The following is an 18,020-nucleotide window of genomic DNA, read 5'->3' as shown; positions in this document are numbered from 1 at the left end:
AGCCCTTGGCAACAATATTTGATTAGGAAAATAGAAAGGGTCCAAAATTTAGCTCTGCGCTTTATATTCCGCTTACTCCCGACAACAAAGTGTAACTAATCTACGTAATAGGGCAAGCCTACAAAAACTAGAACAGCGCAGGATAATATCCAGATTAAAATTCGTCTACCAACTTGATCGCGGGGACTTTAAGTTATCACGGGAACGATACCTTCAGCAGCCTTCTAAACTTTTAGCTAGGACAAATCACAACAAAACGCTTAGGCAGCCACCTAGCCACATTAATACCCACAAGTTCGTTCTCTTTCCTCGCGCAATTTTTCATTGGAACATATTACCTGCGGAAGTAGTGAATGCTGCCTCGACGGCTTCATTCACTCAACAGATAGAAAATATTAATTTCACCATATAAGTGATGTATGGAGAAAATACTGTCATTTGAGTGCAAATCATCCGGCTACAAATGTTGAAAATATTCTTAGTTGAGCGCAGTTCTGTTGAACAGCGAGAAAATATATTTGACTTTTCTGTACTTGATAGTATGTATTCTTTCATTTATGCCCTGTACTCCAGTGTATTACTAGTTATTGCTTGAATGTATTGTTTGTATCCCCCTCCTGCATGGGCCCGGGTAGGGCCTGCAGTATCTGTAAATAAAAAAAAACTAGAAACTTCACAACTAGAAACTCCACAATTAGACACTCCACAACTAGAAACTCCACAACCAGAGACTCCACAACTAGGAACTCCAAAATTGAGACTCCACAACTAGAAACTCCACAACTGGAAACTCCGCAACTAGAAACTCTGCAACTAGAAACTTTACAGCTAAGAAACTCCACAACTTGAGACTTCGCAAATAGAAACTCGTAAACTGCAAACACAACCACTAGAAACTCCACAGCTACAAACTCCACAACTTGAAACCCAACAAATAGATACTCCACAACTACAGACTCCACAACTTGAAACACCACAACTAGATACTTCACAACTAGCAACTCAACAACTAGAGACTGCACAACTAGAGACTCCGCCACTAGAAACTCTACACCTAGTAACTCCGCAACTAGAAACTCCACAACTACGAACCTCACAACTAGAAACTCCACAGCTAGAAACTCCCCAACTTGAGACTTTGCAACAAGAAACTTGGCAACTAGAATCTCCACAACTAGAAACTCTGCAACTAGAAACTCCGCAACTACAAACTCCGCAACTAGAAACTCCACAACTAGAAACTCCACAACTAGAAACTCCACAACTAGAAACTCCGCAACGGGAAACTCCACAGCCAGAAATTCCACAACTAGAAACACCACATCTAGAAACTCCGCAACAACAAACTCTGCAACTAGAAACTCCACAACTAGAATTTCCACAGCTAGAGACTCAACAACTAGAAACTCCTAAACTAAAAGTTCCACAACTAGACACTCCACAACTAGAAACTCCGCAACTAGAAACCCGACAACTAGAAACTCAACAACTAGAAACTCCACACCTATAAATTCCACAACTTGAAACTCCACAACTAAAACTCCACTTCTAGAAACTCCACAACTAGAAACTCCGCAACTAGAAACTCCCCAACTAGAAACTCCACAAGTAGAAACCACTCAACTATAAACTTCACAACGAGAAACTCAACAACTAGACACTGCACAACTAGAGACTCCACAACTAGAAACTCCGCAGCTAGAAACTCCGCAACTAGAAACTCCACAACTTGAAACTCTGCAACTCGAAACTCTGCAACTAGAAAATCCACAACTCTAAACTCAAGTAGAAACTCCCCAACTGAAACTCCGCAACTAGAAACTCCGCAACTAGAAAATCCACAACTAGAGACTGCACAACTAGAGACTTTGCATTTAGAAATTTCTCAGATAGAAACTACACAACTATCAACTCCACGACTAGAGATTCCATAAGTAGAAACTCCACAGCTAGAATTTCCACAACTAGAAACCCCACAACTAGGAACTCTGAAAATAGAAAATCTACAACTAGATACTCGAAAACTAAAAACTCCAACTAGAAACTTCGCAACTAGAAACTTCACAACTAGAAACTCCACAAATAGACACTCCACAACTAGAAACTTCACAACTAGAGACTCCACAACTAGGAACTCCAAAATTGAGACTCCACAACAAGAAACTACACAGATTGAAATTCCACAACTGGAAACACCACTACTGGAAACTTCGCAACTAGAAACTCTGCAACCAGAAACTTTACTGCTAGAAACTCCACAACTTGAGACTTCGCAAATAGAAACTCGTCAACTGGAAACTCAACCACTAGAAATTCCACAGCTAGAAACTCCACAACTTGAAACCCAACATATAGATACTCCACAACTACAGACTCCACAACTTGAAACACCACAACTAGATACTCCACAACTACTAATTCCGCAACTAGAAACTAGACAACTAGAAACTCCGCAACTAGAAACTTCCCAACTAGAAACTCCACAACTAGAATCTCTGCAACTAAAAACTCCGCAACTAGAAACTTTGCAACTAGAAACTCCGCAACTAGAAACTCCACAGCTAGAAACCCCACAACTCTAAACTTCACAACTAGCAACTCAACAACTAGAGACTGCACAACTGGAGACTCCGCCACTAGAATCTCCACAGCTAGTAACTCCGCAACTAGAAACTTCACAACTTGAAACTCCTCCACTAGAATCTCCACAACTAGAAAACTCCGCAACTAGAAACTCTGCAACTACAAACTCCGGAACTAGAAACTCCGCAACTAGAAACTCCACAGCTATAAACTCCACAACTTGAGACTTCGCAACTAAAAACTCGGACACTAGAATCTCCACAACTAGAAACTCTGCAACTAGAAACTCCGCAGCTACAAACTCCGGAACTAGAAACTCCACAGCTAGAAACTCCACAACTTGAGACTTCGCAAATAGAAACTCGTCAACTAGAAACTCAACAACAAGAAATACCACATCTAGAAACTCCACAACTAGAAACTCCACAAATGGACACTCCACAACTTGAAGCTCCACAACTAGAGACTCCACAACTAGGAACTCCACAAATTGAGACTCCACAACTACAAACTACAAAGATTGAAACTACACAACTTGAAACTCCACACCCAGAAACTCCGCAACTAGAAACTCCGAGACTAAAAACTCCACAACTAGAAAATCCACAACTAGAAACTCCACAACTAGAAACTCCGCAACCAGAAACCCGATCACTAGAAACTCCACAAATAAAAACTCCACACCTATAAATTCCACAACTTGAAACTCCACAGCTAGAAACTCCACAACTAGAAATTCCACAACTGGAAACTCCACAGCTAGAAAGTCCACAACTAGAAACTCTGCATCTAGAAACTCCGCAACTAGAAACTCCACAGCTAGAAAATTCACCACTAGAAACTCCACAACTAGCAACTCCACAACTACAGACTCCGCAACTAGAAAACTCCGCAACTAGAAACTCCCAACTAGACACTCTGCAACTAGGAACTCTACAACTTCAAAATCCACAACTAGAAACTCCACAATTTGAAACTCCACAACTAGATACTCCACAACTACAAACTCCACAACTAGAAACTCCCCAACTAGAAACTCCACAACTTGAAACTCCGCAACTAGAAACTCCGCAACTAGAAACTCCACAACTAGAAACTCTGCAGCTAGAAACTCCGCAACTACAAACTCTGCAAATAGAAACTCTGCAACTAGAAACTCCTCAACTAGAAACCCCTCAACTATAAACTTCACAACTAGAAACTCAACAACTAGAGACTGCACAACTCGAGACTCCGCAACTAGAAACTCCGCAGCTAGAAACTCTGCAACTAGAAACTCCACAACTTGAAACTCTGCAACTCGAAACTCTGCAACTAGAAAATCCACAACTATAAACTCAAGTAGAAACTCCCCAACTGGAAACTCTCGCAACTAGAAACTCCGCAACCGGAAACTCCACAGCCAGAAACTCTACAACTAGAAAAACCACATCTAGAAACTCCGCAACAACAAGCTCTGCAACTAGAAACTCCACAACTAGAATTTCCACAGCAAGAGACTCAACAACTAGAGACTCCTCAACTAAAAGCTCCACAACTAGACACTCCGCAACAAGAAACTCCGCAACTAGAAACCCGACAACTAGAAAGTCAACAACTACAAACTTCAAACCTATAAATTCCTCAACTTGAAACTCCACAACTAAAACTCCACAACTAGAAACTCCGCAACTAGAAACTCCCCAACTATAAACTTCACAACTAGAAACACAACAACTAGAGACTGCACAACTAGAGACTCCGCAACTAGAAACTCCGCATCTAGAAACTCCGCAACTAGAAACTCCACAACTTGAAACTCTGCAACTCGAAAATCTGCAGCTAAAAAATCCACAACTATAAACTCAAGTAGAAACTCCCGACCTGGAAACTCCCCAACTAGAAACTCCGCAACTAGAAAATACACAACTAGAAACTCCACAACTAGAAACTCCACAACTAGAAACTCCGCAACTAGAAACTCCCCAACTAGAAACTCCACAACTAGAAACTCTGCAGTTAGAAACTCCGCAACTAGAAACTCTGCAAATAGAAACTCCGCAACTAGAAACTCCACAACTAGAAACCCCTCAACTATAAACTTCACAACTAGAAACTCAACAACTAGAGACTGCACAACTAGAGACTCCGCAACTAGAAACTCCGCAGCTAGAAACTCCGCAACTAGAAACTCCGCAACTAGAAACCCCACAATTAGAGGCTCCACAACTAGGAACTCCACAAATTAAGACTCCACAACTACAAACTACACAGATTGAAACTACACAACTTGAAACTCCACAACCAGAAAGTCCGCAACTAGAAACTCCGCAACTAAAAACTCCACAACTAGAAAATCCACAACTAGAAACTCCACAACTAGAAACTCCGCAACCAGAAACCCGACCACTAGAAACTCCACAAATAGAAACTCAACACCTATAAATTCCACACCTTGAAACTCCACAGCTAGAAACTCCACAACTAGAAATTCCACAACTGGAAACTCCACAGCTAGAAAGTCCACAACTAGAAACTCTGCATTTAGAAACTCCGCAACTAGAAACTCCACAGCTAGAAAATCCACAACTAGAAACTCCACAAGTAGAAACTCCACAACTTGAAACTCCGCAACTGGAAACTCTGCAACTAGATACTCCGCAACTAGAAAATCCACAGCTAGAAACTCCACAACTTGAAACACCACAACTAGATACTCCACAACTACAAATTCCACAACTAGAAACTCCACAACTGGAAACTCCGCAACTAGAAACTCTGCAACTAGCAACTTTACAGCTAGAAACTCCACAACTTGAGACTTCGCGAATAGAAACTCGTCAACTGAAAACTCAAACACTAGAAACTCCACAACTAGAAACTCTGCGACTAGAAACTCCCCAACTAGAAACTCCACAAATAGAAACTCTGCAACTAGAAACTCCGCAACTAGAAACTCTGCAACTGGAAACTCCGCAACTAGAAACTCCACAGCTAGAAACCCCACAACTATAAACTTCACAACTAGAAACTCAACAACTAGAAACTCCACAACTAGAGACTGCACAACTATAGACTTTGCATTTAGAATCTCCTCAGATAGAAACTACACAACTAAAAACACCACGACTAGAGATTCCATAAGTAGAAACTCCACAGCTAGAATTTCCACAACTAGAAACCCCTCAACTAGAAACTCCACAACTAGGAACCCTGCAAATAGAAAATCTACAACTAGAAACTCGAAAACTGAAAACTCCGCAACTAGAAACTCCACAGCTAGAAAATCCACAACTAGAAACTCCACAAGTAGAAACTCCACAACTAGAAACTGCGCAACTGGAAACTCTGCAACTAGATACTCCGCAACTGGAAAATCCACCGCTAGAAACTCCACAACTTGAAACACCACAACTAGATACTCCACAACTACAAATTCCACAACTAGAAACTCCACAACTGGAAACTCCGCAACTAGAAACTTTACAGCTAGAAACCCCACAACTTGAGACTTCCCGAATAGAAACTCGTCAACTGAAAACTCAACCACTACAAACTCCACAGCTAGAAACTCCACAACTAGACACTCAACAACTAGAAACTCCACAACTATAAATTCCACAACTTGAAACTCCACAACTAAAACTCCACAACTAGAAACTCCACAACTAGAAACTCTGCAACTCGAAACTCCCCAACTAGAAACTCCACAACTAGAAACCCTGCAACCAGAAACTCCGCAACTAGAAACTCTGCAACTAGAAACTCCGCAACTAGAAACTCCACAGCTAGAAACCCCACAACTATAAACTTCACAACTAGAAACTCAACAACTAGAGACTGCACAACTAGAAACTCCACAACTAGAAAACTCCGCAACTACCAATTCCACAACTAGAAACTCCACAACTGGAAACTCCGAAACTAGAAACTCTGCAACTACAAACTTTACAGTTAGAAACTCCACAACTTGAGACTTCGCAAATAGAAACTCGTCAACTGGAAACTCAACCACTAGAAACTCCACAGCTAGAAACTCCACCACTAGACACTAAACAACTAGAAACTCCGCACCTATATATTACACAACTTGAAACTCCACAACTAAAACTCCACAACTAGAAACTCCACAACTAGAAACTCTGCAACTCGAAACTCTCCAACTAGAAACTCCACAACTAGAAACTCTGCAACTAGAAACTCCACAACTAGAAACTCCACAGCTAGAGTCTCTGCAACTAGAAACTGCGCAACTAGAAACTCTGCAACTAGAAACTCCACAACTAGAAACTTCACAGCTAGAAACCCCACAACTATAAACTTCACAACTAGCAACTCAACAACTATAGACTGCACAACTAGAGACTCCGCAACTAGAAACTCCGAAGCTAGTAACTCCGCAACTAGAAACTCCACAACTTGAAACTCCGCCACTAGAATCTCCACAACTAGAAAACTCCGCAACTAGAAACTCTGCCACTAGAAACTCCACAACTAGAAACTCCACAGCTAGAAACTCCACAACTAGATAATCCACAACTACCAATTCCACAACTAGAAACTCCACAACTGGAAACTCCGCAACTAGAAACTCTGCAACTACAAACTTTACAGTTAGAAACTCCACAACTTGAGACTTCGCAAATAGAAACTCGTCAACTGGAAACTCAACCACTAGAAACTCCACAGCTAGAAACTCCACCACTAGACACTAAACAACTAGAAACTCCACACCTATATATTACACAACTTGAAACTCCACAACTAAAACTCCACAACTAGAAACTCCACAACTAGAAACTCTGCAACTCGAAACTCTCCAACTAGAAACTCCACAACTAGAAACTCTGCAACTAGAAACTCCACAACTAGAAACTCCACAGCTAGAGTCTCTGCAACTAGAAACTGCGCAACTAGAAACTCTGCAACTAGAAACTCCACAACTAGAAACTTCACAGCTAGAAACCCCACAACTATAAACTTCACAACTAGCAACTCAACAACTATAGACTGCACAACTAGAGACTCCGCAACTAGAAACTCCGCAGCTAGTAACTCCGCAACTAGAAACTCCACAACTTGAAACTCCGCCACTAGAATCTCCACAACTAGAAAACTCCGCAACTAGAAACTCTGCCACTAGAAACTCCACAACTAGAAACTCCACAGCTAGAAACTCCACAACTTGAAACACCACAACTATATACTCCAGAACTTCAAATTCCACAACTAGAAATTCCACAACTGGAAGCTCCACAGCTAGAAATTCCACAACTAGAAACTCTGCAACTAGAAACTCCGAACTAGAAACTCCACAGCTAGAAAATCCACCACTAGAAACTCCACAACTAGCAACTCCACAACTACAGACTCCGCAACTAGAAAACTCCGCAACAAGAAACTCCCAACTAGACACTCTGCAACTAGGAACTCTACAACTTCAAAATCCACAACTAGAAACTCAACAATTTGAAACTCCACAACTAGATACTCCACAACTACAAACTCCACAACTAGAAACTCCCCAACTAGAAACTCCACAACTAGAAAACTCGGCAACGTGAAACTCTGCAACTAGAAACTCCGCAATTAGAAACTTCACAGCTAGAAACTTAACTACTTGAAACACCACAACTAGATACTCCACAACTACGAATTCCACAACTAGAAGCTCCACAACTAGAAACTCCGCAACTAGAAGCTCCGCAAATAGAATTTCCAGAGCTGGAAACTCCACAACTCTAGACTTCGCAACTGAATACTCGGCAACTAGAAACCCAACAACCAGAAACTCCACAACTAGAAACTCCACAATTTGAAACCCAACTAATAGATAATCCACAACTACAGACTCAGCAACTTGAAACACCACAACTAGATACTCCACAACTACAAATTCTGCAACTATAAACACCACAACTGGAAACTCCGCAACCAGAAACTCCACAGCTAGAAACTCCACAACTTGAGACTTCGCGACTAGAAACTCAGCAACTAGAAACTCAACAACTAGAAACTCCACCACTAGAAACTCCACAACTAGAAACTCCACAACTGGAAACTCCGCAACTAGAAACTCCGCAGCTAGAAACTTTACAGCTAGAAACTCCACAACTTGAGACTTCGCGAATAGAAACTCGTCAACTGGAAACTCAACCACTAGAAACTCCACAGCTAGAAACTCCACAACTAGACACTCAACAACTAGAAACTCCACACCTATAAATTCCACAACTTAAAACTCCACAACTAAAACTCCACAACTAGAAACTCCACAACTAGAAACTCTGCAACTCGAAACTCCACAACTAGAAACTCCACAACTAGAAAACTCCGCAACTAGAAACTCTGCCACTAGAAACTCCACAACAAGAAACTCCACAGCTAGAAACTCCACAACTTGAAACACCACAACTAGATACTCCACAACTTCAAATTCCACAACTAGAAATTCCACAACTGGAAACTCCACAGCTAGAAAGTCCACAACTAGAAACTCCGCAACTAGAAACTCCACAGCTAGAAAATCCACCACTAGAAACTCCACAACTAGCAACTCCACAACTACAGACTACGCAACTAGGAAACTCCGCAACAAGAAACTCCCAACTAGACACTCTGCAACCAGAAACTCTACAACTTCAAAATCCACAACTAGAAACTCCACAATTTGAAACTCCACAACTAGACACTCCACAACTACAAACTCCACAACTAGAAACTCCCCAACTAGAAACTCCACAACTTGAAACTCCGCAACTAGAAACTCCGCAACTTAAAACTCCACAACTAGAAAACTCGGCAACGTGAAACTCTGCAACTCGAATCTCCGCAACTAGAAACTCCACAGCTAGAAACTGAACTACTTGAAACACCACAACTAGATACTCCACAACTACGAATTCCACAACTAGAAACTCCGCAACTAGAAACTCCGCAACTAGAAGCTCCACAACTAGAATTTTCACAGCTAGAAACTCCACAACTTGAGACTTCGCAACTGGAAACTCGGCAGCTAGAAACCCAACAACCAGAAACTCCACAACTAGAAACTCCACAAGTTCAAACCCAACAAATAGATACTCCACAACTACAGACTCCGCAACTTGAAACACCACAACTAGATACTCCACAACTACAAATTCCGCAACTAGAATTAACACAACTGGAAACTCCGCAACTAGAAACTCCACAGCTAGAAACCCCACAACTTGAGACTTCGCGACTAGAAACTCAGCAACTAGAAACTCAACAACTAGAAACTCCACCACTAGAAACTCAACAACTAGAAACTCCACAACTGGAAACTCCGCAATTTGAAACTCCGCAGCTAGAAACTTTACAGCTAGAAACTTCACAACTTGAGACTTCGCGAATAGAAACTCGTCAACTGGAAACTCAACCACTAGAAACTCCACAGCTAGAAACTCCACAACTAGACACTCAACAACTAGAAACTCCAAACCTATAAATTCCACAACTTTAAACTCCACAACTAAAACTCCACAACTACAAACTCCACAACTAGAAACTCTGCAACTCGAAACTCCACTACTAGAAACTCTGCAACTAGAAACTCCGCAACTAGAAACTCTGCAACTAGAAACTCCGCAACTAGAAACTCCACAGCTAGAAACTCCACAACTTGAAACACCACAACTAGATACTCCACAACTACTAATTCCACAACTAGAAATTCCACAACTGGAAACTCCACAGCTAGAAAGTTAACAACTAGAAACTCTGCAACTAGAAACTCCGCAACTAGAAACTCCACAGCTAGAAAATCCACAACTAGAAACTCCCCAACTAGCAACTCCACAACTACAGACTCCGCAACTAGAAAACTCCGCAACAAGAAACTCCCAACTAGACACTCCGCAACTAGGAACTCTACAACTTCAAAATCCACAACTAGAAACTCCACAATTTGAAACTCCACAACTAGATACTCCACAACTACAAACTCCACAACTAGAAACTCCCCAACTAGAAACTCCACAACTTGAAACTCCGCAACTAGAAACTCCGCAACTAGAAACTCCACAACTAGAAAACTCCGCAACGTGAAACTCTGTAACTAGAAACTCCGCAGCTAGAAACTCCACAGATAGAAACTACAATACTTGAAATACCACAGCTAGAAACTCCACAACTTGAAACACCACAACTAGATACTCCACAACTACGAATTCCACAACTAGAAGCTCCACAACTAGAAACTCCGCAACTAGAAGCTCCGCAAATAGAATTTCCACAGCTGGAAACTCCACAATTCTAGTCTTCGCAACTGAATACTCGGCAACTAGAAACCCAACAACCAGAAACTCCACAACTAGAAACTCCACAATTTGAAACCCAACTAATAGATAATCCACAACTACAGACTCAGCAACTTGAAACACCACAACTAGATACTCCACAACTACAAATTCTGCAACTATAAACACCACAACTGGAAACTCCGCAACCAGAAACTCCACAGCTAGAAACTCCACAACTTGAGACTTCGCGACTAGAAACTCAGCAACTAGAAACTCAACAACTAGAAACTCCACCACTAGAAACTCCACAACTAGAAACTCCACAACTGGAAACTCCGCAACTAGAAACTACACCGCTAGAAAATTTACAGCTAGAAACTCCACAACTTGAGACTTCGCGAAGAGAAACTCGTCAACTGGAAACTCAACCACTAGAAACTCCACAGCTAAAAACTCCACAACTAGACACTCAACAACTAGAAACTCCACACCAATAAATTCCACAACTTGAAACTCCACAACTAAAACTCCACAACTAGAAACTCCACAACTAGAAACTCTGCAACTCGAAACTCCACAACTAGAAACTCTGCAACTAGAAACTCTGCAACTGGAAACTCCGCAACTAGAAACTCCACAGCTAGAAACTCCACAACTTGAAACACCACAACTAGATACTCCACAACTACAAATTCCACAACTAGAAATTCCACAACTGGAAACTCCACAGCTAGAAAGTTCACAACTAGAAACTCTGCAACTAGAAACTCCGCAACTAGAAACTCCACAGCTAGAAAATCCACCGCTAGAAACTCCACAACTAGCAACTCCACAACAACAGACTTCGCAACTAGAAAACTCCGCAACAAGAAACTCCCAACTAGACACTCCGCAACTAGGAACTCTACAACTTCAAAATCCACAACTAGAAACTCCACAATTTGAAACTCCACAACTAGATACTCCACAACTACAAACTCCACAACTAGAAACTCCCCAACTAGAAACTCCACAACATGAAACTCCGCAACTAGAAACTCCTCAACTAGAAACTCCACAACTAGAAAACTCCGCAACGTGAAACTCTGTAACTAGAAACTCCGCAGCTAGAAACTCCACAGATAGAAACTACAATACTTGAAACACCACAGCTAGAAACTCCACAACTTGAAACACCACAACTAGATACTCCACAACTACGAATTCCACAACTAGAAGCTCCACAACTAGAAACTCCGCAACTAGAAGCTCCGCAAATAGAATTTCCAGAGCTGGAAACTCCACAACTCTAGACTTCGCAACTGAATACTCGGCAACTAGAAACCCAACAACCAGAAACTCCACAACTAGAAACTCCACAAGTTGAAACCCAACTAATAGATAATCCACAACTACAGACTCAGCAACTTGAAACACCACAACTAGATACTCCACAACTACAAATTCCGCAACTAGAAACAACACAACTGGAAACTCCGCAACTAGAAACTCCACAGCTAGAAACCCCACAACTTGAGACTTCGCGACTAGAAACTCAGCAACTAGAAACTGCACAGCTAGAGTCTCTGCAACTAGAAACTGCGCAACTAGAAACTCTGCAACTAGAAACTCCACAACTAGAAACTTCACAGCTAGAAACCCCACAACTATAAACTTCACAACTAGCAACTCAACAACTATAGACTGCACAACTAGAGACTCCGCAACTAGAAACTCCGCAGCTAGTAACTCCGCAACTAGAAACTCCACAACTTGAAACTCCGCCACTAGAATCTCCACAACTAGAAAACTCCGCAACTAGAAACTCTGCCACTAGAAACTCCACAACTAGAAACTCCACAGCTAGAAACTGCACAACTTGAAACACCACAACTATATACTCCAGAACTTCAAATTCCACAACTAGAAATTCCACAACTGGAAGCTCCACAGCTAGAAATTCTACAACTAGAAACTCTGCAACTAGAAACTCCGAACTAGAAACTCCACAGCTAGAAAATCCACCACTAGAAACTCCACAACTAGCAACTCCACAACTACAGACTCTGCAACTAGAAAACTCCGCAACAAGAAACTCCCAACTAGACACTCTGCAACTAGGAACTCTACAACTTCAAAATCCACAACTAGAAACTCAACAATTTGAAACTCCACAACTAGATACTCCACAACTACAAACTCCACAACTAGAAACTCCCCAACTAGAAACTCCACAACTAGAAAACTCGGCAACGTGAAACTCTGCAACTAGAAACTCCGCAATTAGAAACTCCACAGCTAGAAACTTAACTACTTGAAACACCACAACTAGATACTCCAACTACGAATTCCACAACTAGAAACTCCACAACTAGAAACTACGCAACTAGAAGCTCCACAACTAGAATTTTCACAGCTAGAAACTCCACAACTTGAGACTTCGCAACTGGAAACTCGGCAGCTAGAAACCCAACAACCAGAAACTCCACAACTAGAAACTCCACAAGTTGAAACCCAACAAATAGATACTCCACAACTACAGACTCCACAACTTGAAACACCACAACTAGATACTCCACAACTACAAATTCCGCAACTAGAAACACCACAACTGGAAACTCCGCAACAAGAAACTCCACAGCTAGAAACTCCACAACTTGAGACTTCACGACTAGAAAGTCAGCAACTAGAAACTCAACAACTAGAAACTCAACCACTAGAAACTCCACAACTAGAAACTCCACAACTGGAAACTCCGCAACTAGAAACTCCGCAGCTAGAAACTTTACAGCTAGAAACTCCACAACTTAAGACTTCACGAATAGAAACTCGTCAACTGGAAACTCAACCACTAGAAACTCCACAGCTAGAAACTCCACAACTAGACACTCAACAACTAGAAACTCCAACCTATAAATTCCACAACTTAAAACTCCACAACTAAAACTCCACAACTAGAAACTCCACAACTAGAAACTCTGCAACTCGAAACTCCACAACTAGAAACTCCACAACTAGAAAACTCCGCAACTAGAAACTCTGCCACTAGAAACTCCACAACAAGAAACTCCACAGCTAGAAACTCCACAACTTGAAACACCACAACTAGATACTCCACAACTTCAAATTCCACAACTAGAAATTCCACAACTGGAAACTCCACAGCTAGAAAGTCCACAACTAGAAACTCCGCAACTAGAAACTCCACAGCTAGAAAATCCACCACTAGAAACTCCACAACTAGCAACTCCACAACTACAGACTACGCAACTAGGAAACTCCGCAACAAGAAACTCCCAACTAGACACTCTGCAACTAGAAACTCTACAACTTCAAAATCCACAACTAGAAACTCCACAATTTGAAACTCCACAACTAGACACTCCACAACTAGAAAACTCGGCAACGTGAAACTCTGCAACTCGAAACTCCGCAACTAGAAACTCCACAGCTAGAAACTGAACTACTTGAAACACCACAACTAGATACTCCACAACTACGAATTCCACAACTAGAAACTCCGCAACTAGAAGCTCCACAACTAGAATTTTCACAGCTAGAAACTCCACAACTTGAGACTTCGCAACTGGAAACTCGGCAGCTAGAAACCCAACAACCAGAAACTCCACAACTAGAAACTCCACAAGTTGAAACCCAAAAAATAGATACTCCACAACTACAGACTCCACAACTTGAAACACCACAACTAGATACTCCACAACTACAAATTCCGCAACTAGAAACAACACAACTGGAAACTCCGCAACTAGAAACTCCACAGCTAGAAACCCCACAACTTGAGACTTCGCGACTAGAAACTCAGCAACTAGAAACTCAACAACTAGAAACTCCACCACTAGAAACTCAACAACTAGAAACTCCACAAATGGAAACTCCGCAATTTGTAACTCCGCAGCTAGAAACTTTACAGCTAGAAACTTCACAACTTGAGACTTCGCGAATAGAAACTCGTCAACTGGAAACTCAACCACTAGAAACTCCACAGCTAGAAACTCCACAACTAGACACTCAACAACTAGAAACTCCAAACCTATAAATTCCACAACTTTAAACTCCACAACTAAAACTCCACAACTACAAACTCCACAACTAGAAACTCTGCAACTCGAAACTCCACAACTAGAAACTCTGCAACTAGAAACTCCGCAACTAGAAACTCTGCAACTAGAAACTCCGCAACTAGAAACTCCACAGCTAGAAACTCCACAACCTCAAACACCACAACTAGATACTCCACAACTACAAATTCCACAACTAGAAATTCCACAACTGGAAACTCCACAGCTAGAAAGTTAACAACTAGAAACTCTGCAACTAGAAACTCCGCAACTAGAAACTCCACAGCTAGAAAATCCACAACTAGAAACTCCACAACTAGCAACTCCACAACTACAGACTCCGCAACTAGAAAACTCCGCAACAAGAAACTCCCAACTAGACACTCCGCAACTAGGAACTCTACAACTTCAAAATCCACAACTAGAAACTCCACAATTTGAAACTCCACAACTAGATACTCCACAACTACAAACTCCACAACTAGAAACTCCCCAACTAGAAACTCCACAACTTGAAACTCCGCAACTAGAAACTCCGCAACTAGAAACTCCACAACTAGAAAACTCCGCAACGTGAAACTCTGTAACTAGAAACTCCGCAGCTAGAAACTCCGCAGATAGAAACTACAATACTTGAAACACCACAGCTAGAAACTCCACAACTTGAAACACCACAACTAGATACTCCACAACTACGAATTCCACAACTAGAAGCTCCACAACTAGAAACTCCGCAACTAGAAGCTCCGCAAATAGAATTTCCACAGCTGGAAACTCCACAACTCTAGACTTCGCAACTGAATACTCGGCAACTAGAAACCCAACAACCAGAAACTCCACAACTAGAAACTCCACAAGTTGAAACCCAACTAATAGATAATCCACAACTACAGACTCAGCAACTTGAAACACCACAACTAGATACTCCACAACTACAAATTCTGCAACTATAAACACCACAACTGGAAACTCCGCAACCAGAAACTCCACAGCTAGAAACTCCACAACTTGAGACTTCGCGACTAGAAACTCAGCAACTAGAAACTCAACAACTAGAAACTCCACCACTAGAAACTCCACAACTAGAAACTCCACAACTGGAAACTCCGCAACTAGAAACTCCGCCGCTAGAAACTTTACAGCTAGAAACTCCACAACTTGAGACTTCGCGAAGAGAAACTCGTCAACTGGAAACTCAACCACTAGAAACTCCACAGCTAAAAACTCCACAACTAGACACTCAACAACTAGAAACTCCACACCAATAAATTCCACAACTTGAAACTCCACAACTAAAACTCCACAACTAGAAACTCCACAACTAGAAACTCTGCAACTCGAAACTCCACAACTAGAAACTCTGCAACTAGAAACTCCGCAACTAGAAACTCCACAGCTAGAAACTCCACAACTTGAAACACCACAACTAGATACTCCACAACTACAAATTCCACAACTAGAAATTCCACAACTGGAAACTCCACAGCTAGAAAGTTCACAACTAGAAACTCTGCAACTAGAAACTCCACAGCTAGAAAATCCACCGCTAGAAACTCTACAACTAGCAACTCCACAACTACAGACTCCGCAACTAGAAAACTCCGCAACAAGAAACTCCCAACTAGACACTCCCAACTAGACACTCCGCAACTAGGAACTCTACAACTTCAAAATCCACAACTAGAAACTCCACAATTTGAAACTCCACAACTAGATACTCCACAACTACAAACTCCACAACTAGAAACTCCCCAACTAGAAACTCCACAACATGAAACTCCGCAACTAGAAACTCCGCAACTAGAAACTCCACAACTAGAAAACTCCGCAACGTGAAACTCTGTAACTAGAAACTCCGCAGCTAGAAACTCCACAGATAGAAACTACAATACTTGAAACACCACAGCTAGAAACTCCACAACTTGAAACACCAAAACTAGATACTCCACAACTACGAATTCCACAACTAGAAGCTCCACAACTAGAAACTCCGCAACTAGAAGCTCCGCAAATAGAATTTCCAGAGCTGGAAACTCCACAACTCTAGACTTCGCAACTGAATTCTCGGGAACTAGAAACCCAACAACCAGAAACTCCACAACTAGAAACTCCACAAGTTGAAACCCAACTAATAGATAATCCACAACTACAGACTCAGCAACTTGAAACACCACAACTAGATACTCCACAACTACAAATTCCGCAACTAGAAACAACACAACTGGAAACTCCGCAACTAGAAACTCCACAGCTAGAAACCCCACAACTTGAGACTTCGCGACTAGAAACTCAGCAACTAGAAACTCCACAGCTAGAGTCTCTGCATCTAGAAACTGCGCAACTAAAAACTCTGCAACTAGAAACTCCACAACTAGAAACTTCACAGCTAGAAGCCCCACAACTATAAACTTCACAACTAGCAACTCAACAACTATAGACTGCACAACTAGAGACTCCGCAACTAGAAACTCCGCAGCTAGTAACTCCGCAACTAGAAACTCCACAACTTGAAACTCCGCCACTAGAATCTCCACAACTAGAAAACTCCGCAACTAGAAACTCTGCCACTAGAAACTCCACAACTAGAAACTCCACAGCTAGAAACTCCACAACTTGAAACACCACAACTATATACTCCAGAACTTCAAATTCCACAACTAGAAATTCCACAACTGGAAGCTCCACAGCTAGAAATTCTACAACTAGAAACTCTGCAACTAGAAACTCCGAACTAGAAACTCCACAGCTAGAAAATCCACCACTAGAAACTCCACAACTAGCAACTCCACAACTACAGACTCCGCAACTAGAAAACTCCGCAACAAGAAACTCCCAACTAGACACTCTGCAACTAGGAACTCTACAACTTCAAAATCCACAACTAGAAACTCAACAATTTGAAACTCCACAACTAGATACTCCACAACTACAAACTCCACAACTAGAAACTCCCCAACTAGAAACTCCACAACTAGAAAACTCGGCAACGTGAAACTCTGCAACTAGAAACTCCGCAATTAGAAACTCCACAGCTAGAAACTTAACTACTTGAAACACCACAACTAGATACTCCAACTACGAATTCCACAACTAGAAACTCCACAACTAGAAACTACGCAACTAGAAGCTCCACAAC

The sequence above is a fragment of the Rhipicephalus microplus genome, unplaced genomic scaffold (assembly GCF_043290135.1).
Source record: "Rhipicephalus microplus isolate Deutch F79 unplaced genomic scaffold, USDA_Rmic scaffold_12, whole genome shotgun sequence".
NCBI lineage: Eukaryota > Metazoa > Arthropoda > Arachnida > Ixodida > Ixodidae > Rhipicephalus > Rhipicephalus microplus.
The sequence above is the reverse complement of the archived record's forward strand: the minus strand, read 5'-3'. Positions refer to the sequence as shown.